The 23,618-nt window shown below is 44.6% G+C and overlaps 1 pseudogene across 1 annotated transcript in view; it reads right to left on the bottom strand.

The window, feature by feature from the left end:
• LOC143841826 (cytochrome c oxidase subunit 7C, mitochondrial pseudogene) overlaps window positions 1–23,618 on the bottom strand; it is a 164,590-nt pseudogene that overhangs the window by 122,242 nt on the left and 18,730 nt on the right. Inside the window, exon 2 of the transcript XR_013232873.1 lies at window positions 1,954–2,008. The product of XR_013232873.1 is annotated as a cytochrome c oxidase subunit 7C, mitochondrial pseudogene (transcript). The remainder of the gene's footprint in view (window positions 1–1,953; window positions 2,009–23,618) is intronic.

The following is a 23,618-nucleotide window of genomic DNA, read 5'->3' as shown; positions in this document are numbered from 1 at the left end:
GTGTCTCCACTACAGACTTGAATACATTTAGCCATAATCTGTCTTCCCAGAATTCTGTAGGGTTTCTTGTTTGTTTTAATTGGGAAAGAATCATGTTGGTGTCTCTAATAAAGAAGTATCTGCAGTTTCAAATCCTAATTCCTAGGGAGGCAACACAGGAGGCAAGGGGGGGGGTGAGCAGGTGAGTGAGGGCATGCACCAATGTGTGTGTGTGTGTGTGGTTGAAGTTAACAAGGAATACGAAAGAAATTGCTAGGAGGCTGGACTATGAGGCTGAAGTAAAATACTGTGGAGGGAATGATAGCAAAGGCTGTTTTCCCTCCTCCTCCTCCTCCAAAAACAGTTCAGAGATGATTGGAGAAGACACTACATGGGGGAGTAGAGCGAAACAACCAGCACAGCCATCACTGCACAAAATGGTGACCGGAAGGGGGTGCTTGTCCACAGAGTGGCAGTCTGCCAATGAAGGGATGGGGCCAAAGAAAGGCCAACACAAGGATTTGGAAGCAACTGGGCTGTCTTGTGTGTGGATTTTGAGAGAAGAGGTGTCATGGATCTTATATGCACTGGGCTTTTCATCTTCTATCAGCTCAGATTTAAAAGAGCAATCTACACCTGGTCCAATTTCTGATCTGATGTCAATTGGGTTTATTATTCCATCTGCAACTTCCTGGCTGTACTCTAGCATGACACCATCTTTTCCCTGGGATATCTGAAAGGGGATATTAGCTGCTTAATTGGATAAAAGCACTCCAAAAGCCCATTCTTCCTCGTGCTATTTGGCTTTTCAGATTCTCCCCCACTTCCTCCTAGCCCAGCCATGCCTCCACTGTTCTCCCTGAGGCTGCCGCCTCCACTTACCCTCTGCCCCGCTCACTCTGGCAGCAGAGCTGATCAGGAAAACAAAAATCAACAAGGCACCTCATACTCCTCCTTCAGCACTTCCCCCTCCCTTGGCTTGCTCTGGCTATAGAGTCAGGGGACAAAAAGCTGGAAATAAAGTCCTCATTTGCCTCCTGCTCCTTCAATGACAGCTGGAACTTCACACAACCCCACACTTCTAACCCGTCCTCCCTGCATTCTAGCTAAAAGGTGCCTATAGGCACTGGCACATTCCCCCCCTCCCCTTGATCAAGCAGGAAGGAGAGAAGAGACTGACAATTGGAACGATTCAAGTGCAGAAGACAGCATCTTAGTGAAAGCTGTTTTGAGTCAGATAAAAGTTATTTCGCAAATCTATTGCAAGATCTGGGTTCTATCAGAATTTGGCAGGATTGAGAGCAGAAAAAAAAATTGTGAGTTCAAACAGTACCCTGATCGCAGAAATGAGTGAAGGAGAAAAAGGGAAAAGGGGCACCACTGTTACTACTGCACATCTGAACAACTGTAGAGCCAGAAGGCTGATTGAGTGTCAGGGACAGTGGGGGACAGGGACCTCCCTTGTCCCCCCACACCTGCTCTCAGTCGATGAAGAAAAAGGGGTCACAGGAGGACAAATAAACCCATACAGGTTTCAAAAACATCCTCTCCATCAGGCCTTCTGCTCAACCCCGTGACCTCTGAAAAATGCAAGGCAGAGAGGTTTCTCTGCGGAACAGGCTTCCTCGGGAGGTGGTGGGTTCTCAATCTTTGGAAATTTTTTAAACAGAGGCTGGATAGCCATCTGACAAAGAGGCTGATTCTGTGAAGGTTCAAGGGGGTGGCAGGTTACAGTGGATGAGCAATAGAGTTGTGTCCTGCACAGTGTAGGGGGTTGGAATAGATGACCCAGGAGGTCTCTTCCAACTCTATTAGAATAATTAGAATAATATGATTCTATGATTCTGAGAGGAATGAGAGTGACCCAGGTTTGGCTGAGAGTGGCATGTCACAAATCCAAACATAACAAATCCAAATTGAACTGGGAGAACTTTCACCTGCCCTAAGTATTGGTGGGCTGGCTGCAATACTTACAGTGACTCCGTCTCCGCCATAAGCCACCTTGGTATTTTCTTGCCTGCTTCAAGACCTGCCATTGAGAAAGGGGAAGGGAGTAAGCTAGACCAAGAGAAGATGCCAGAAACAGACATTGCCTTCTTCCCCATAACTAAAGAAGAAACCATGTGCTCCTCCCACCACATCAAAATAAGTGCAACTCAATCCTAATCATTTCACTATGCATCAGATGCACAGGAAAACTGCCTTAGAAGTGCAGGAATCTAAAGAACTGATGCATAGCTAACAAGGTCTAAATTTGCCTCCAATAGCTTTAAAGTGTAGGTACATCCTTTGGCTTTTATTTGGCCATAAGCCAGTACATAGCAACAGGACTTTCAGAAACCAGTGGCCAAATGTCTCAATAGCATGTCTTAACATCTCCAGTCTTAATAGCCAGTGATAAGTATGTCTTTGGCTTTTTTTTTTTTTTGAAAGTTTGCTGTAGCTCTTATTCATATTGAAAGGGTGAAGGTACCAAATGGAAGCTTTTTGAACTAGCACTTTAGTTTCCACAGGCACACTAAGAACTAGGAAAATAACTTTTAAGAATAAATTGCCTCGTAAAAATCTGTAATATTATTATAGTGCCATATGAGATACTGCACTGCAAGACGGATGTGGCACTTCCATTCCAAGCACCCCTTTTCAGATAGTCATAATTTCCTGGGGGGAAATTACCATTTTGAGATAAAATGTCTGTATAAGACAACCTCAAAACATATTTTCACTTGTGTGAATTTTTCTGTATCTGTTTAAGGGAAACCATTTGGGCTCTAATGTAGTAAAATGATGGCACAGAAATATATCTGTGTGTGTGTGTGTGTGTGTACATACACACATACATGCTGAAGACAAAACAAATGCTACAAGTGCTGTTGTTTGCTTAGTGCCCTTCACATTCTGACCCAGCCCTGTCTATTTTGAGCAGGACTTAAGCCAGGCAAGCAAATCCATTTATGGAAGCCAGTTTCTCTGCATGAACAGTTCTTAGTGGGCAGCAATATCTATCTGCTATCCAATGGGATCTAAGTTGACACAGCTTGCTTGCATAATTTCTTTTCCTTCCCATCCATCATTAAAACCACTGCATTTAGTAGATCACCAGATTTCCCAAACCTGGAGCAACCCTGTATTGTCTTAGAACAAAAACAAACAAAAAATCCCCCACACAATCTAGCCCTAAGGAACACTGCTCCCACCAGCACAACCCAGAATTCAGGATTCAGCAAGGTGGGGGGAGGGATGCTCTGCAATATTCAGGTTCTTTCACATCTTGTTAGCATGATTCCCTGTTCTTTCTGGAGAGAAAAGTACATTAGAAGCATATTGCATTTCCACATCATAAGAGGAGCCTTTTGGAATGGACAGAAAGGGTGTCTAAACAAGCCAGTCATTGGCAGAATCTCATTTGTGTGTATGTGCAGTAATATTTTAACATCATAAAATTGTAAAAATGACTGGATGTATCATGGGGGAAAGCATGGTGACTGCCTATCATTGAACTGGATACCTCAATTCATGACACTGTGATTCAATCATTATGAAACATACTTCATGTGCAGCTTTATTGCTCCCATTTTTAATGTCTGGTGACTGTCAAACTGGATGGACCAATTCACAACCCTGTTATTCAATAATTATGAAGCATGTTAAATATGTTGTCATGTACAGAACTTCCCTTCTTATGCATATAAAGTAATGTTATTGCATCATAACATTGTAAAAAAGCCTGGATGTATTGGGGGAACAGCATGCTTGCCACCATTTGAAATCGCTGGCAATCATCAAATTGGATACACCATAACAATGTTATTCAGATTCTATCAAGGCCCTGATCTCCTCAGGGAGCTCATTCAACCAAGTGGGAGCCAGGGACAAAAAAGTCCTGGCTCTGGCTGAGGCCAAGCATACTTCTCTGGGGTCAGGAACATCTAGCCAGTTGGCATTGGCTGATCTAAGAGCTCTCCAAGGGATGTATTCAGATAGGCAGTCCCTCAGATGCACAGGGCCCAGACCATGTACAGCCTTAAAGGTTAAAACATTCCTCTACCTGTCCTTCAAGGCTGACAAGAATTGAGTTTATGGAGTCTATGTCCCCAGAAAGAAGGTTTTTGGATCCTCCATTGTTTCCAATGGAGTAAACAAACAAACAAACAAAAAACCAGGGGAGGAGGGAGTAGAAGTCCCACAGAACAGAATCAAAGTCCCTGAGAATCTCTGCAGTAGAAACTGAAGGGGGGGCATTTTTGCAAGTCCAGAAGAACTAGTGCAATATGCCCAGCAGAACCAGTGCCACTGTGGCAGTGAAAACCCAACAGGACTAAGGTCAAGCCAGGAAAGTCTTGTGGTGAAAATATTAGGCTCAGGTTCAAAAGTATATAGAACAGAACCCCTCTTCAAACTACATACACCACACGCACAGGGAACCTCACCCTGCCACCCATTCCTCTACAATATCATCAAGTTGGGAGTGGATTACAGATCCATCCCCCCCCCCCCATAAAAAAAGGTCATCCTGCTCTCTCTGGAAAGCACAGCTGCAGTTACAGGAGTCTATGGAAGGGCTCAGGAACAAGCCAGTGACACCAAACTCACAGGGAGAATTCAGCTTGACATTGGAAGCAAAGCAGCAAAAACAAAAAACAAGTCCCTATACTTAAAGCTCCCTGCCCAGTCTCCAAAGGCAAATTGGAAAGGACAGAATGGCAGACATGATTTCTGATAGGGACACTGCAAAGATGCCTGGAAACAGTGATGGGATGGCTCAAGCAAAGTCATCTGAAACTCAACCCTGCAAAGTCCTGTGGCTGGGGAGGAAAAGACTGCCTGGATAGGGTACAACTATCTATTGCATACTCTGCCATGAGTCTGAGCGTGATCCTTGACATCTCCCTTACTATGGAGGTATAGGTCATGAGTGGTGCAGCTGGCGTTTTACCATCTTCACCAAATTAAACTCCTAGTGCCCTACTTAGCCCCACAGCACCTAGCCGCAGTAATCCATGTGACAGTCACCTCTAGACTGGATTTATGTAACTCACTCTACATGGGCGTACCCTTATCCTGGATCTGGAAACTACAACTGGTCCAGAACACAGCGGCCAACAGAGCCCCTCAGGTCGGAAGGTGTCCAATATGCTACTGGGGATGAGCAGACGGCTAGTACGAGTAGTGCCAGAATAAATGAAGTGACTGGGCCAAAGCCGAAGGACGCTCAGTTGTAGAAGTAACTGGTGGCGAAAAGACAGTCCGATGCTGTAAAGAGTTTTATTCCATAGGAACCTGGAATGTCAGATCCATGAATCAAGGCAAGCTGGATGTGGTTAAACAAGAGATGACAAGACTGAACATCGACATTTTAGGAATCAGTGAACTAAAATGGACAGGAATGGGTGAATTTAATTCAGATGACCATCGGGTATACTACTGTGGACAAGAATCTCACAGAAGAAATGGAGTAGCCTTCATAATCAATAAGAGAGTAAGAAAAACACTTGGGATACAATCCACAAAATGACAGAATGATCTCAGTTCGAATCCAAGGCAAACCATTCAAGATCACAGTAATCCAGGTCTATGCCCCAACCACTGCTGCTGAAGAGGATGAAGTTGACCAGTTATTTGAAGCTCTACGACACATTCTAGAAGCAATGCCAAAAATGATGTGCTTATCATCATGGGGGATTGGAATGCTAAAGTAGGAAGCCAAAAGATAACCGGGATAACAGGCAAGTTTGGCCTTGGAGTACAAAATGAAGCAGGGCACAGGCTGGTAGAATTTTGTCAAGAGAATACAATGGCCATAGCAAACACACTTTTCCAACAACCCAAGAGATGCCTCTACACACGGACATCACCAGATGGTCAACACAGAAATCAGATTAACTATGTGCTCTGCCCCCCTTCAAGGATCGCTGCCTTGTTGTGGCAAGGGGGCTTGCGTAGTTCAGTGAAGCTATGAGCTATACCGTGCAGGGCCACCCAAGATGGACAGGTCATAGCTGAGAGCTCTGACAAAAGGTGATCCACTGGAGAAGGAAATGGCAAACCACTCCAGTATCTTTGCCATGAAAACTCTATGGACAGTTCCAATAGGCATAACGATATGACGCTGGAAGATGAGCCCCTCAGGTCGGAAGGTGTCCAATATGCTACTGGGGATGAGCAGACGGCTAGTACGAGTAGCGCCAGAATGAATGAAGCGGCTGGGCCAAAGCCGAAAGGACGCTCAGTTGTGGAAGTAACTGGTGGCGAAAAGACAGTCCGATGCTGTAAAGATTTTTATTCCATAGGAACCTGGAACGTCAGATCCATGAATCAAGGCAAGCTGGACGTGGTTAAACAAGAAATGAGAAGACTGAACATCGACATTTTAGGAATCAGTGAACTAAAATGGACAGGAATGGGTGAATTTAATTCAGATGACCATCAGGTATACTACTGTGGACAAGAATCTCGCAGAAGAAATGGAGTAGCCTTCATAATCAATAAGAGAGTAGGAAAAGCAGTCTTGGGATACAATCCCCAAAATGACAGAATGATCTCAGTTCGAATCCAAGGCAAACCATTCAACATCACAGTGATCCAGGTCTATGCCCCAACCACTGCTGCTGAAGAGGATGAAGTTGATCAGTTCTATGAAGCCCTACAACACCTTCTAGAAGCAACACCAAAAAATGATGTGCTTCTCATCATGGGGGATTGGAATGCTAAAGTAGGAAACCAAAAGATAACTGGGATAACAGGCAAGTTTGGCCTTGGAGTACAAAATGAAGCAGGGCACAGGCTGGTAGAATTTTGTCAAGAGAATACAATGGTCATAGCAAACACTCTTTTCCAACAACCCAAGAGACGACTCTACACATGGACATCACCAGATGGTCAACACAGAAATCAGATTGACTATGTGCTCTGCAGCCAAAGATGGAAAAGTTCTATCCAGTCAATAAAAACAAGACCAGGAGCTGATTGTGGTTCAGATCATGAGCTTCTTGTTGCAAAATTTAGGCTTAAATTGAAGAAAGTAGGGAAAAGCACTAGGCCACTCAGGTATGAACTAAATCATATCCCCAACGAATACACAGTAGAGGTGACAAATAGATTTAAGGAATTAGATCTGATAGACAGAGTGCCTGAAGAACTATGGACGGAGGTTCGCAACATTGTACAAGAGGTAGCAACTAAAACCATCCCAAAGAAAAAGAAATGCAAGAAATCAAAATGGCTGTCTGAGGAAGCTTTACAAATAGCTAAGGAGAGAAGGGAAGTGAAAGGCAAGAGAGAAAGAGAAAGATACACCCAACTGAATGCAGAATTCCAGAGAAAAGCTAGAAGAGATAAGAATGCCTTCTTAAATGAACAGTGCAAACAAATAGAAGAAAACAATAGAATGGGGAGGACCAGAGATCTTTTCAAGAAAATTGGAGATATGAAGAGAACGTTTCATGCAAAGTTGGGTATGATAAGGGACCAAAATGGTAGGGACCTCACAGAAGCAGAAGAGATTAAACAAAGGTGGCAAAATTATACAGAACAACTATACAAGAGCGAGCTTAACATCCCTGATGACCACAGTGGGGTAGTTACTGACCTGGAGCCAGACATCCTGGAATGTGAAGTCAAATGGGCCTTAGGAAGTCTGAGCAATAGTAAAGCTAGTGGTGGTGACAGCATTCCAGTTGAACTATTCAAAATCTTAAAGGATGATGCAGTAAAAGTGCTACACTCAATATGCCAGCAAATTTGGAAAACTCAACAATGGCCACAGGATTGGAAAAGGTCAGTTTACATTCCAATCCCAAAGAAGGGCAATGCCAAAGAATGTTCAAACTACCGCACCATTGCACTAATTTCTCATGCTAGCAAAGTTATGCTCAAAATCCTACAAGCTAGGCTCCAGCAATATGTGGACCGAGAACTTCCAGAAGTACAGGCAGGATTTCGAAGAGGCAGAGGAACTAGAGATCAAATTGCCAACATACGCTGGATCATGGAGAAAGCTAGGGAGTACCAGAAGAACGTCTACTTCTGCTTCATTGACTATGCTAAAGCCTTTGATTGTGTGGAGCACAACAAATTGTGGCAAGTTCTTAAAGAGATGGGAATACCAGAGCATCTTATTTGTCTCTTGAGAAATTTATATGCAGGTCAAGAAGCAACAGTGAGAACTGAACATGGGATCACTGACTGGTTCAAAATTGAGAAAGGAGTTCGGCAAGGCTGTATACTGTCGCCTTGCCTATTTAACTTGTATGCAGAGCACATCATGAGAAATGCGGGATTAGAGGAGTCACAAATTGGGATCAAGATTGCAGGGAGAAATATCAACAACCTCAGATACGCAGATGATACCACTCTAATGGCAGAAAGTGAAGAGGAACTAAAGAGCCTGTTGATGCGGGTGAAGGAGGAGAGTACAAAAGTTGGCTTGAAACTCAACATCAAGAAAACAAAGATCATGGCATCCGGCCCTCTCAATTCCTGGCAAATAGATGGGGAAGAAATGGAGATAGTGACAGATTTTATTTTCCTGGGCTCCAAGATCACTGCAGATGGGGACTGCAGCAAAGAAATTAAAAGACGCTTGCTCCTGGGGAGGAAAGCTATGGCAAATCTAGACAGCATCCTAAAAAGCAGAGACATCACCCTGCCAACAAAAGTGCGTTTAGTCAAGGCTATGGTATTCCCAGTTGCAATGTATGGCTGTGAAAGTTGGACCATAAGGTAGGCCGAGCATCAAAGAATTGAGGCTTTTGAACTCTGGTGCTGGAGAAGACTCTTGCGAGTCCCTTGGACTGCAAGGCGAACAAACCGGTCAGTCCTAGAGGAGATCAACCCTGACTGCTCTTTAGAAGGCCAGATCCTGAAGATGAAACTCAAATACTTTGGCCACCTCATGAGAAGGAAGGACTCCCTGGAGAAGAGCCTAATGCTGGGAGCGATCGAGGGCAAAAGAAGAAGGGGACGACAGAGAATGAGGTGGCTGGATGGAGTCACTGAAGCAGTCAGTGCAAACTTAAATGGACTCCGGGGAATGGTGGAGGACAGGAAGGCCTGGAGGATCATTGTCCATGGGGTCGCGATGGGTCGGACACGACTTCGCACATAACAACAACAACAATGTGCTCTGCAGCCAAAGATGGAGAAGTTCTATACAGTCAGTAAAAACAAGACCAGGAGCTGATTGTGGTTCAGATCATCAGTTTCTTGTTGCAAAATTTAGGCTTAAATTGAAGAAAGTAGGGAAAAGCACTAGGCCACTCAGGTATGAACTAAATCATATCCCCGACGAATATATAGTAGAGGTGACAAATAGATTTAAGGAATTAGATCTGATAGACAGAGTACCTGAAGAACTATGGATGGAGGTTCGCAACATTGTACAAGAGGTAGCAACTAAAACCATCCCAAAGAAAAAGAAATGCAAGAAATCAAAATTGCTGTCTGAGGAAGCTTTACAAATAGCTAAGGAGAGAAGGGAAGTGAAAGGCAAGGGAGAAAGAGAAAGATACACCCAATTGAATGCAGAATTCCAGAGAAAAGCTAGAAGAGATAAGAATGCCTTCTTAAATGAACAGTGCAAACAAATAGAAGAAAACAATAGAATGGGGAGGACCAGAGATCTTTTCAAGAAAATTGGAGATATGAAGAGAACGTTTAATGCAAAGATGGATATGATAAGGGACCAAAATGGTAGGTAACCTTCAGCCACACACATTCAGCCTCACACAGTTATTGTGGGATGAAATGGAAGAGACAAGACAGACGCAATCCACATTTGGTCCCGATTGCAGAGAAAGGTGAGGGATAAATTAGGTAAATAAATGTCCAGAGCTGAATCTTTCACCCCATGTCTCCTTTTCAGTGTTTCTCCTGTCTCCACTTCAGTATGAAAAGCCACCAGCCTCCAGCCTCATCTGCTGTGGGGAAACTTAACTATACCACTGAACCCTTGTTGAGAGTTATGCAAATTCTGAAGGCCTTCTAGAGGCAAGCCAAATCTACACTGTTGCATGCTGCAATACATACGGTAATTTCATACGTCCCACTATGTTTTGATGTACACCATCTTAACTGAATATCTGTGGAGAGGAGACAAAGTGGCAGAATTAATGCTCTTATTTCTAAATATATACTTTGCACAATAGCATATACACGATCCCTTAGCCTAAAGTCACCTGAGCCTTCTTCACCCTCTATTTTTTGGCAGAAAACTACAGATTTGTGCGCTGTAGCCAATAACGGAAAACAAAATGAGATCATCCTGGATAACTAAATCACACAGTTTGGGGTGAGAGGAAGCCTAATAAATAAACTCTTTATCCCTCTGAGGACCGTTCAAAAGGTTTGTTTTCATTTTCTTGACATTTTGTCAGTGTAAAATAACTGCATGTCCTGCTCTGCTTGTTATTTCCCAAGATGAAAACGACTGGCTCAGCTGAGGCATCCAAAGATGCTACAAAAAGGGTAGTAGAGGAACCAAATCAAGTCACATGATCTTTCGCAGAAAACACATCCTGTCACACACTATTTACAAAGCGAGTCCCTTGAATTAGAAAACTTACGTGGTAGGGAACGTGGTAAATTCCAACAGATGCTTGTATTTTTACTTTTAGGAGAAAATGCCTTACCCTATTGGCTGTTAACTCATTCTTCAATGCATTAATGCTTGGGTGTTTTTATTATTATTTCTGTCTTTTCCAGCATTTAAAAATTCATTAATAAATGGGGCAGGCTGATCATGTGACATGAGCTCTGAGACACTTGTGACAGACTGATAGATTCTAAAGCTTATGTTGTTGGGGGCTAAAAGGGAAATAAGTTCTTATGGCTCAGTTTAGCCGCTAGAAACAAGTTCTGTGGTCCAACTCTAACCTCTAGTGGACATTCACTCGCATCACAAAAGCAACAGACAGGCACAGGCTGCTTTCAAAAAGAGTCCGCAGAGGATAAGGTGGCTTTCAAAGCCAAGTGTGTATTTCAAATGGAGGCCTGGGGGGGAAGGCAGCAGTCACTGCAGTCACACGGCCAGCTTTTCTCTATCACTTTGATTTCTCCTATTTTAAATCAATATTAAATTTAAAAGATAATTATCTTGTGATCCAGATCGTTAGGACTAGATCACAGCATGGGCTGTTTTGAATTAGTCATGCATACAGTATGCCCTTTAGATTTACTGTTAAATTAACAAAAGCTTACAGTAATACATCCAGCTTGAACAGAATGCATATTGGGTAGAGGGAAACTAGAGAGATAAATGCTGACAGACGGAAGGGAAAAGCAGAGAGCACTTGTGTGGCAGCTTTTAAAAGAGACTATGGCTTGGATCAGACATCATCCCATGAAATAAGGACTCAAATTCAACTTAGAGACACACGACATCTTCCCTGTGACACAAGCTGGGTCAGGGGAGTTGGGTCGTTTTTGCTGATGTTGGGACAGCTGCAGTCAATGCACGTAGAGCACTACAGTGGGACAAATATGGCTCCCCACAACCATTTCAGATCAAAACCTCCCCCTAGATAAGAGAAGCAGATGCTGTACCTATAAGACATAAATGCTCTCAAGGTCTCTGAGCCAGTGAGATGGAGTGGTTAGAATGGCACAGTATGATCTGGAAGACCACTCTGCCCTGGGTGACCCTGGGCCTGTCAGTCTCTCTCAGCCTAACCTACGTCACAGGGTAGTTGCAAGAATAAAACAGGGAAGAAAATAATGAAAGTTGACATGGACCTCCATGTGAGAGAAAGGTGGTATATGAATGAAGTAAACAGGTAATAAAGCTGAAGACTAGGAGGCAGATAAAGTAGAGAAAGCAGCAGGGGAGAGGAAAGGAGAGGGGGGCATCCAGAAGGAAAGAAAGAGGCAACAGTGCAAGGAAGAAAATGCGAGGGAAAAGGAAGGCATTCCTCCAACTCCTTGGGGGTTCCCTACTTGTCCGACCAGGATTTGAAACCAGTGGCTTCTTACCAACTGTGGCTTTAAGTTAGCCTTCACTTAAATTTTGAGTGTCATATGAATGTGAGCATTTTGGCTTAGTTATGATTTAATCCCGGCTTGTTCCCTAATGCCTCACATGATGCAATGCAGGCTGGGATATAAACTGTGTGTTTGCAGGGGAAAGGGGGAAAGTAGTGAAGGCCATGAAACTATTTGTCAAAGCAAATCAGGTTTTGAATGACTGTCTGCCAGCTAAATCCTAGTTTCACATACTAACCTTTGTTAACGTGGTTTCAAGGCATGCAGAGCCACAATTTTAGAAATTTCACTAGTCACATCACATCTCATTTATCTTCCCTCTAAATTCTGTATATTTCACTTTGGGAACAACTCCCAAATTACCTTTAACTGTGCTTTGCGTAAAAAATTCTGTTGCCCTAAGGGACTTTTACAAGGAGAGTTCACATGGCTGACTGGATTGCGGGAGCAGATAGCTGCCAAAGAGAGACTTAGGCTAGAAAGCAACAATATTAGCAGGAGATGGGTCCCATTTTATCCAGCAGAAATGTTTGTGCACAAGAATAATCAATAAGATGATGGAAATGACAGATCCAGTAACTGATCTGGAGATGCCACAGTTTTTGTAAAGTGGGGAAAGGAAGAAGTGCATTGAATCAATAAAATTCAGGAAGTAGTGAGCAATCAAAATGAAAATAGATCACACCAGACAGTATTCTGTGTGAATAGGTAACTTTTTAAAAATCAAGATCTGGTGATCCAGGAATGTGAGAGCCAGTTTGGTGTAGTGGTTAGGAGTGTGGACTTCTAATCTGGCAAGCTGGGTTTGATTCTCTGCTCCCCCACATGCAGCCAGCTGGGGGACCATAGCACTGATAAAACTGTTCTGACCAAGCAGCAATATCAGGGCTCTCTCAGCCTCACCCACCCCACAGGCTGTCTGTTGTGGGGAGAGGAAAGGGAAGACAACTGTAAGCCACTTTGAGTCTCCTTCAGGTAGAGAAAAGCAGCATATAAGGACCAATGCTGCTTCTTCAATGTGAGTTGTGCTTACAAGAAGGCAATGAAAAAGAGGCTGATATTTATCTTTACCATAAGTTCCTCTTTAGAATTGGTAAAGTGCCACCCAGACGGCGGACGGCCCTGTTCGGGTGGTGTCTGAACCCTGTCTGGGTCACTGGGGCAATGCTGGGCACATCTGAATTGGGCTGGCCCCTGGAGCACCCGCCTCCAGGAGCCAACCGAGAGCCGCTCGCCGAGCCTCGCAGCCAGAAGTCTCCTGGCTGCCGAGGGGGGCAACTGTTTACAGAAATTAAAAAGAATGGATCAACTATATTTAAAGAAATTGGCATTTTACCCTTATTTCAATAGGTTGTGGGGCATCCAGAATCAAACCTCTGCTCAGCCACACTGAGGGCGATTCTGCACCAGTGGTACCATTCCAGTCCTCCGCTAGTGCATTGTGACAGAGCTGCATGTTCCACCATTTTCTGTGTCCCCACTAGGGACACATTTCGGCAGCGGACCCAGTCCACCCCGGATTTGTGTATCCCTATGAATGCAACCGGGGCAGAACAGTTCTGCCATGGGGGGGGGGGGGGAGGTTGCAGGAAGGTGGAATTACATAAGAACGCAACCCAATTTGGGTCTGCAGTGCTTTGTGGCTCTGCTGGGCTAAATTGGGCCACAAAGCACCACTGAGCCGAGTGGGGCATTTTTTGTCCCCTCCTGGCCCCCATAGAATGCAGAGTAGCTGGGCCTGGGTGTCCAGATATTCCTGTCCATATAGGCTTCTGTTGGGCTAGGCTCACTGGCCCCCAGTGCTCTTAAGGGACCACAATAAATATCCACATTCTCTTAAAAAGGAGCAGTGGCTAACTAGTAAACAGGGCTAACTAGTCCCCTATGCAATGAAATCATATAACTACTGACACCTCTACAAGCACCAACATAATGCAACCTTTTCTTTTGTTACTGCACTTGTAACAGTAAGAATACCCAACACAAGAAAGAAATCCTACTGCATGCCCCACCAACCCACTACTGAACACACTAATTAGGAAGGTAAGGATTATGAGATAAAGAAGGATATGAGCACTGCAGGTGTCAATCTGATCCAGAAGTCCCCAGATCCCTCGCTGATGAACTTATTTTCCATGTCAGAAAGCGACTAAAAAGCAGTAAGAACTTTATTTACATATATTAATTGATGTTATTCCATCCTCACTGGGCAACTGACAACAAACAAACGAGTGTTAGATTAAGAGTTACTGGTTCCGAAAATAAAAGACCCAATACATTTGCAACATTTTTCAGCACTTCTAATAATGCAATGATTAAACACATGTACAGAGTGCCCTTAACACCGTACCAAACCAAATTAAATCTAAAGCATGTACGTATAGCTTGAAGAAGATTTGGTTTTCTTGACTAAGGAGGAGTCACTTTCCATCTCCCTTTCCAAAGGCTGAAATACAGTACTTTTGTCCCTAACACACCAAGAAGTAGCTGCAACAAAATTACATCGTGAGATTCTGTGGCTAGGTGTTTGGGGGCCAAATAGGGTGCTAGTAGTTTGGCTTGGCAAAGGTAGAAGAATGCCAGCTACACTACTCTCATGGCCTGAGCCTCCACTGAGAGGGAGGCATCAAAGGTCATGCCCAGGTTTCTGGTGGAGTGAACCACTGATAGCTGAACTCCATCCAGGTTGGGTAGGATATCTTCCTTGTTTGAACCCTTCCTGCCTAGCCATAGCACCTCTCTCTTTGAAGGGTTGAGTTTCAGATGACTCTGCCTGAGCCATCTTGTCACTCCTTTCAGGCAGCTGACTAATACTTGTGGGGGAGAATCAGGGAGGCCTGATTCAAGAGGAAGAACTGGGTGCCATTAGCATATTGGTGACAACCCAACCCAAACTTCCATACCAGTTGGGTAAGAGGGCACATGAAGATGTTAAATAGTATTGGAGAGAGAACTGCTACCTGAGGCAGCTTGATGATCTCTCTCCTATTGCTACCCTCTGTCCGCGATCCCAGAGAAAAGAGACAGCCATTGAAGGGCAGTTCCCCAAATCCCAGCATCAGTGAGACAGTGAGCTAGAAGCTCATGGTCGACTGTGTCAAATGCCACTGAAATGTCTAATAACACAAGCAGAGCCAACCCACCCACCAATGGAGGTCATCTGTCAGGGTGACTACCCCATGGGCAGGCTGGAAACCTCACTGGGATGGGTCTAAGACTGAAGCTTCTTCCAGGAATACTAACAATTGGTCCACCACAGGCCTTTCAAGCATCTTTCCCAGAAACACTAAGTGCAAGGTGGGACAGTAGTTGTTGGCCTCTTGCGGGTCCAAAGATGGTTTTGCGAACAATGAGCAAACCACTGCTTCACTCCTTCCAGGAATTCTCCTGTTGAGAGGGAGAGATTAATTATCTCCCAGAGGGGGCACTAGTCTTGTTTCTGTTGTCTTTAACTAACATGATGGGCATGGGTGTGGTTGGCTTTGCAGTTCTTAGTATCCTGTCCACTTTGGTCAGTGTGAATCATCTGAAGTTACTCAGTGTTTTCTCCAAAGATGGCCAAGGGGCCTCTGGTTGGCTTTCTGTATCTAAGGCTGAAGGGGGTTCGTGGTGAAGCACAATCCAAAGGTATACTTAAGATATAATTTGAACTACGCCATACTGCTGGCCTTCTGAGTTTCTGTGTAGGTTGTGCCCACTTCCAATATGAAAGAATTGTAAGAGAAGCAGTCTGTGAAGCCTGTATAGAAAGTGAGCATGCTTTAAATTGAGAAAGGTGTACAACATTTTTTTTCCCTTGAAGAAAATAATTGGAACAAAAGTTGCTCTACAGACTTAAACTGAGGGTGCTCTGCCATATAGTTTTTAACAGAGTTGTGGTTTGGCTTGGGGGGGGGAGAGAACATTGATTTATTTTTATTATATTATTTAAATCGTGTGTGCCGCTTATGAAGAAATGAAGAAATTAAAATACATTTCATGTTTCATTTCTTTTTTGTGCATATTTTTCCAATGGCCTCTATTCTCTGGTTTTCAATTTGGGTTTATTGGTTTGTTTGCACTGGGTATGCAGGTTGTATGGTTTCAATACACACTTCATATGCCATTTATATGTATCATGTACATATTTGATTTTATATCTAGATTTAGATTAGATTGCAGAACGATGTACACAATAGATGATGGTCTGGATAAAACATATTCTAAAATAGTAAATCAGGCTCAAATTGGGATCCATAAATGAATCCTTGAATGTCAACATGAAGCGCTGGCTGCCGCTCCTTCGTGGTGGTGGCTAATCATTTGTCTGCCTAGCTGAAGGTAAATTACAAACAAGCCAAAAGCATGGTCCAACAGAGAGTGGCTCACATAGAAAGACAGCAAGACACAGTAAGTCACCCTGGTTTAGAGCCCCGGGGGAAAGAAGGCATATTATGCCACTGGCTCTTTACCTATCATTTACTGAGCTCCATCCCAGTTGGAAGGGCTTTAGCATTGGCTAGATGTGAAGCCATTCCTACAACCCTGAATCATTATGCCCATGTTTAATGGGGGGGGGAGAATCTATAGGGCATGTTCTCCTTCGCCGGCCCTACCATAAAGAGCCAAGGTTTATTCTCCCACTCCTGGGTGAACCCCATGACTGCTCAGAGGAGACTTGCTTGGACAAGCTATTAAATGGTGAAAACCTGTCTTTTTCAAGCCAAGTGGACAAATGCTGTGCTTACTTTCACAGAGCCCAAAATAAGATAACTGATGGCAATCATGGCTGGGGCATATAATGATGTCTTATGCTTAAGTTTCATATTGTGTGATCTGATTTTAGTTTATTCAGATGGCTTTATAATGTTTTTATCTGTATTTGATATTTGATGGTCTAGGACTAGCAATAATAATAAACTACTACTGCTGCCTAAGTGTGCATTAATCAAGCACGAGCAGCTGCCATTGCCTGTACTCTGTATCTGGGCCACATCAAAGGTTGCCAACCTACCACTGAGGGAGATCTCTCAGCAGGTCTCCAGACTACAGAGATCAATTCCCCTGAAAAATGGCTGTTTTGGAGATGGGTGTTATGAGCCTTAGGCAAGGGCTGCTGCTGAGTCTTCTCTCATTCTCCAACACAGCCACTACCACAACTCGGGCATTTAACCAAAAGTTAGTTTATTGAATAAAAGACATACAGGCAGATGACCTTGCCAAGGTCAGAAGTAGAACAGAAGAACTGATGGCGCCAAATCCCCAAGATCAGACCTGGGCTTTATATACACACAAGTAGGCTTCCCCTCCCCTTTCCAGGAAAGCGGGAAAACCCTTTCCCATGGGGGAATCTTTAATCCTAGCTTGGTGCAAACACTGGAATGTTTGATCCTAGCTGGGTGCGAACATGAGAGACAAGCAGGCTGGTGGCCAGATGGCTGCATGGGAGCTACACAAATTGACTAGTTGACCATTTCAAATGTGCAGGAGAAGAGTACACAAATTACCACATCCAAGAAGAGGGAGGGGGGAAGTTGAAAGGCAGCAGCAACCTAGGGAGATCAGAGGGAACGGAAGGAGTACCTGACAATGGGCCCAATGGTATTACACACCACTGGTGTCCCTGCCCTCTCCAAGCCCAGCCTTTCCTAAACTCCTCTCTCAAATCTTCAGGAATTTCCTAACCCAGAGTTGGTCACCCCAGCCACATCTGGGAGACAGCCTGCCAAGGAATCCAGAAACCTGGAACCAATCCTGGGAGTGTTCAGAGAAGAGAAGAGATAGGAAAGTCTAGAGTGAAAACTGACCTGAATAACCCAAGGTAACTCAATCTGGTCAGATCTCAGAAGGTAAGTACGGTTGGCATTGGTCAGTATTTGGGTGGGAAACCACCAAGGGAGTCTAGGGTCACTACACAGAAGTAGGCAATGGCAAACCACTTCTGGATGTCTTTTGCCTTGAAAACCGTACGGGGTCACCAGAAATTGGCTGCAACTCAACAGGAAAACAAACAGCAATAAAAACTGGATTCTGCCTCAAAGACTAAGTTAAACCTGAGTACAAGGTCTTGGAGCAGTGAGGTGCAATTATTTTCTGGATGAGTGTATCAAATGTCTGTCTGAGGATTTGATTTGCCTTGTGAAATTGGGGGGGGGGGGTGTTTGATGCTGCTGAGTACTGCAATATAACTCTCCCTTAAGAAAAGGACAATTAAATGTTCCAGTTCTAAAATGATTAAATTGCTGCTATCCATCCCCTAGAAGACTAAAACTAGCAAAGTCCAAACAAAAGAAACCATGCTTAATTGTTTTGTGTAATGAATGTCTTTTGTTTCGCTCAGTGATTGAGAAAAACAGCTGTGTTAATGCATATAATCTATCTAGCCTGCTAACCAGCTTAATCCTCTCCACTGTGCTTGTGAGGAGGGAAGGGGGCAGCCCAACAGTGACAAGGGGGAGGCACACCATAAAGTGAAAGTGGGGGAGGAGAACCTTGCCACTTGATTGATGACACAAACTACTGGGCTCCAGTATGGATGAGGTTTGTCTAAATTTATTTAGTGGCCAATCAAAGCAAAACAAATTAAGTAATTTGAAGTACTAAAGGAGGTCTGAAGTGGTGCCTAAAGTGATAAAAGCTGTAGAATGCACTTACTTCTTTGGAGAATAAATAGTTTTGTGTTATATTAGAGTTCTCCATACAAAGAGTATAGGGAGTATTAAGATGAAGTATAGGGAGACACTGTGGTAGAGAGAAAAGCAGCCCCATACAAAATGACAGAACAGCACTGATGGTCACATACAGCTCTCAGCTCAAACTTATTCAAGGCATCATTAATGACCTTCAAAATATGCTGGTCAATCATACTCCCATCTCACAGACACTGGGAGACAAGCCTTTTCTTCCCCACAGACAGCCTCCTAATCTGTTCCACTTAATATTTCTGGTAAGGCCTTGGAGGAGGAGCATGTCTTATGTCTCAAGTGTCACTCAGCGGTTAACACCCACTCAGGGTGGCTATCCCACTCCTGAGTGCCTCCTCCTGCAACCGTCTTGCCTGGCTGTCCAGCAGCCAGCCAATTGCCTTTCTCGGCCATAGCAATGTCATTCCAAACATGGGCATCGTGTCAGGGACCAGGACCTGCAATAAACCAAAATGCCAGATCTGTCCCAATGACCACTCTGACAACACAGTAACCAGGCATAACAACAGCAGCCATACAATCTCAGGTTCATTCACCTGTTCATCTTCCAGTGCTATAATTAGCTGCCTAAGGAGGTGGTGAGCTTCCCCTCACCGACTATCTTTAAGAAGTGACTGGACAGATATTTATCCTGGATGCTTTAGGCTGATCCTCCATTGAGCAGGGGGTTGGACTAGGTGTGCTGAATGGCCCTATCTAACTCTATGATTCTGTGATTCTATATGCCATCAAATGTCAACATTTCCCTTCCACTCTCTCCAGCAGACAAACAGATCAGTTCCAATGCGAAAAAATGAACATAAATCCAACAGTACAAACAACAACATTCAAGAACCAGTGGGAGAACATTTTGATTTTCCAAATTGTTCCATTGCTGATTTAAGAGTGGCAGTCCTCAAACAAAAAAACTTCAAGAGGAAGTTACAACATGGGATTGCTGGATTTGAGTTCATTTACAAGTTCAGAACAACAGATTTTATCAGAGGGCTGAATAAGGTAATAGGATCCATATTTCATAACAGATGCCAAATTTCTGCCCCCAGGCATTTCTTCTCTGCTTTAAACAAGCTTATTACAATATGCACTACCTTTGTATCCCTTAAACCAGTGTAGTGCAGTGGTTAAGAGTCGTGGACTCTAATCTGGGGAACTGGATTAGAGTCCCCACACCCAGAGGGATATCTAGGGCATGGCAGCTGGGGCACAAGCCCTAGGTGCCACATTGGAGGGCATGGGCGGGAGCAATCTGTGCCCAGCCTGCTGACATCAGGGGGGTGCTAACCCACCTGTCTGCCAACAAGAGCCCACTGCCACTCAGCTGATCTTAGCCGTGCTACTCCGAGTCAACCTGTCCCTGCAGAGGTGCCCTGGCTGGAGGGTGGAGGAGCCAGATAGCCAGGCAAGAAGGGCAATCCAAGGAGGACTGGGACCCCAAGAGAGTGCAATGGCTGCTTGCCGTTCCCAGCAGTTGGCTGGGGCTAAGATGGCCACTGGCCAGGGATGAGGGGAAGGCGTGGATGCAGATCCCAAAGTGGAGCACTTCAAAGGTGCTCTATGCCCCCCTCAGGGCCTTACGCTCTGTGGGTATGAACTTATTGGTAATTCCCGGGCCCAGAGAAGCATGCCTGTCCTCGACCAGGGCCAGGGCCTTTTCGGTCCTGGCCCCGACCTAGTGGAATGAGCTCCCGGAAGAGCTGCGGACCCTGCAGGAGCTTTCAGTTTTCCACAGGGCCTGTAAAACAGAGCTCTACCGCCAGGTCGTGGGATGAGTCTGGGCCACACAGACAAGCTGGCCCCCCTTACAGCAGCAGTAGCGAAGTCTATCTGGCAACCTCTATCCTTCCCCTCTCTATAGTCGTGTTACTGAGGGAAATGTAGATGTGAGTTGAGTTTTTACTGCATCTTGTTTTACTAGGTGGGGAATGGTGTATGTGTTTTTATATGTTTTATTGTATGGTGTTAGTGGGTTTTTATATTTTGTAACTCACCTCGGGCCTCCAGGGAGAGGCGAGTGATAAATAAATAAATAAATAAATAAATAAATAAATAAATAAATAAATAAATAAATAAATAAATAAATAAATAAATAAACTTCCAGACAAAAATATCATGATGTATGTGTGTATGTGTGTGTGGGGGGGGGAGAATGAAGCTTATGGATGGCACTAATGAGGGCTGGCATGCATCTCTCTCTGGAGCATTCACACATTCTGGACTGACCTAGGGAGCCTTTCCTAGATGTGCAGGGGGGAAATTAAAGTTGACAAATATTTATGAGCAAGCAAGTCAATCTCCAGCCCAAGAAAAGTTTTCTTGGCCTCTACCAGGGCCAGGGCCTTTTTGGTCCTATCCCTGACCTGGTGAAATGAACTTCCAGGAGAGCTAAGGGCCCTGATGGAGCTGTCACAGTTTCACAGTGCCTGCAAAGCAGAGCTCTTCTGCCAAGTCTTCAGTTGAGGCCAGGGCAAGTAGGATCTTGGGCCAAGCTGAGACATAGGGCTACTCCTTATAACCCTGAGGTGGGGTGTTGTCCAGACCGGGGAAGGATTTTTATCACCACTTGGGTAGGTTGAATTTGGGGTTTTTATTGGGGGATGATGTTGTTACCTGCCATGAGCCACTTGTGAGAGTGGTGGGCTAGAAATAAATAAATAAATAAATTGGGGCAGGTGGGCATTACACCCAAAATGCCTGCCTCTGGAGAATGGCAATGCTCAGTGAATGGCTAGACACCCTGGCACATGGCAGGGGTAAGGAACTCATGGTTCAATGCAACTGGACCATCCTCCCTGCCCATGGGGAAGGTGGCAGGAAGTCGGGTGGAGGGGTGGACTAGGACATGTGTGGGCAATGGGGTGGGCTAGGGCATGGGTGGGTTCTCTTGGACAGCTACAAGCTTCAGGGGTCCTGCCACCCTGTCACCAAACCCGCCTCCTCCAACAACAAGACCCACCCCTTGCACTAGGTTGCCAAAACAGGCAGGTATGCGCCTGTCCACTCCTCCACATGCCGCCAGCTGGGTGACTTTGGGCCAGTTACAGTTCTCTTAGAGCTGTTCTCACAATACAGTTCTCTTCAGGTTAGGTATCTGTTGTGGGGAGAGGAAGGAAGGCAATTACAAGTCACTTTGAGACTCCCACAGATAAAAAATGGGATATAAAAAAACAGCTCCTCTTTTTTTTTCTTAAAAGCATTCAGTACAACACCACTCAGACCTTCTGACTGAGAGAAGAAGATTGAGAGATATCCATTCCTACTTGTGTCTGACTAAGGGAGCTTTGATTTGTAAAAGCCTACCCCCTGAACATCTTGCCAGTGAACTCTAGGGGCCTTTTCGCACAGGGATCTTTGTTGCAAATTGTTTGCGGAATGAAAAATCGCCATTTAAAATAGTGGAATTCGTCGTTATGCATACCTGCCTTTGTAGTGGAATCAGTTGCGTTTTTTAGCGTTTCCCACAGGCTTCCGGTCTCGGCAGAAATCGCTAGAAAGGAAGCGCTATTGCCAAGCTCGTCCCGCCCCTGGCCGTCAAGCAGCCAATGGGCAGCCGTTAGCATGCTCCCAAACAGCCCCTTTCCCTTTAAGAAAGGTTTTTAAAAAAAAAAAACGACCCATAGCAACGAATCTAGGTAGATTCGTTGCTACGGAGAGACCCATCCAGCTGCCTAATGTGAGCTGTCGTTTGATTGTATGATCGTTTGCACGCTGCCTCGAGTGATAAAAAAAAAAATCCCCCCCCCCTCTCACGGGCCCGATTTTCGGCTGAATTTATTTGTAAAAAATAAAGGGACTTTATTGCAGCAAACGGGCTTTTCAGTGGTTTGTGCTTAGTGACTAAAGGTGAAGGACTGAAGCCAGGGAAGCCTCTAAACAGAAAGAGGCTCGCCGGTGCGTTTATCCCCGCTCGCTCGGAGAAAAAAAAATGGCGATCGCTTCGCCGGAAGTTTGGAGGAGAGAGCCAGGGGGAGGGACTTTGAAGAACCAGCAACAATGGTAACGCACAGGTCTTTAGCGCTACTGTTGCAGATTGGTTGCAGGAGTGTATCGCTATCCGGAGGGTGAATCCACTTTTCTGGATTCCCCTGAAAGCGCCACAACGAAGCGCTTTTTGCTGATTGGTTTCAGGATTGTTGCAGATTGTCTACGACGTCGTGGGTCATGGCAAATTAGTAGCGTTTCCAAATAGCAGCCATTGTGCTACTTTGAAGCCGTGCGAAATGGCCCTAGCTGTTCTACTGCAGACAACCACCGCTGCCCTCTGAAACCCTTCGGAATCAGAGACTAGAACTCGGCCACACACTTTCCCACGTTCCATGCTGCTGCATTTGATTTTTATGGAACCCGGACAGATTCTGACAGTGGAACATCTGACAAGCCTAAGGAAATACCGACTGCCTCCTTCTACCACCATCATCGTCGCCCCCGTCAGCAACCTATATCATAGCTAGTTCAACATGAATTGGTTTCCCTTATAATTGAACGCTGCGAACATCTATGACCTATTAGCAAATTTGAATTCCCACATAGTTCAAGAAATAATAAATCCCATACGTGACTATAGAAGCTGCTGAAAATACAACCAAGTACAGAAGTATATAAGATTTGCTATGCTGAATTATACTGCTGATGTGTCAAAAATGATATTCTGCCTGAAGCAGTTTTTTCTGTCTGACCAACTTTCATCCGGAAACACAGATAATAAGGAGAAGGTTTTTTGTTTGGGCTTAGGGTAAATGCTTTGCCCCCTGAAAGCATTACTGTCAAGAGCAGGGGGGACAAATCAGTCCATATCTGTAACACCGTCTAGGTCTGAAAGTCCATGCCCTAGCTGGCATTTGTCCCCTTGGATATCCCCTACAAAGTTATTCTTTTCTCTGTTTTTTTTCAACCTTTTCTCTTCTGAAGGACTTGTGTTGACGGCACAACATATTAAGTAGTTTTATGCTAGGTTGCTTGGTCTTCATTGCTTTCATTTAAAAG

The sequence above is a fragment of the Paroedura picta genome, chromosome 7, assembly GCF_049243985.1.
Source record: "Paroedura picta isolate Pp20150507F chromosome 7, Ppicta_v3.0, whole genome shotgun sequence".
NCBI classification, from domain to species: domain Eukaryota; kingdom Metazoa; phylum Chordata; class Lepidosauria; order Squamata; family Gekkonidae; genus Paroedura; species Paroedura picta.
This window is presented reverse-complemented; position numbering and strand designations above follow the sequence as displayed.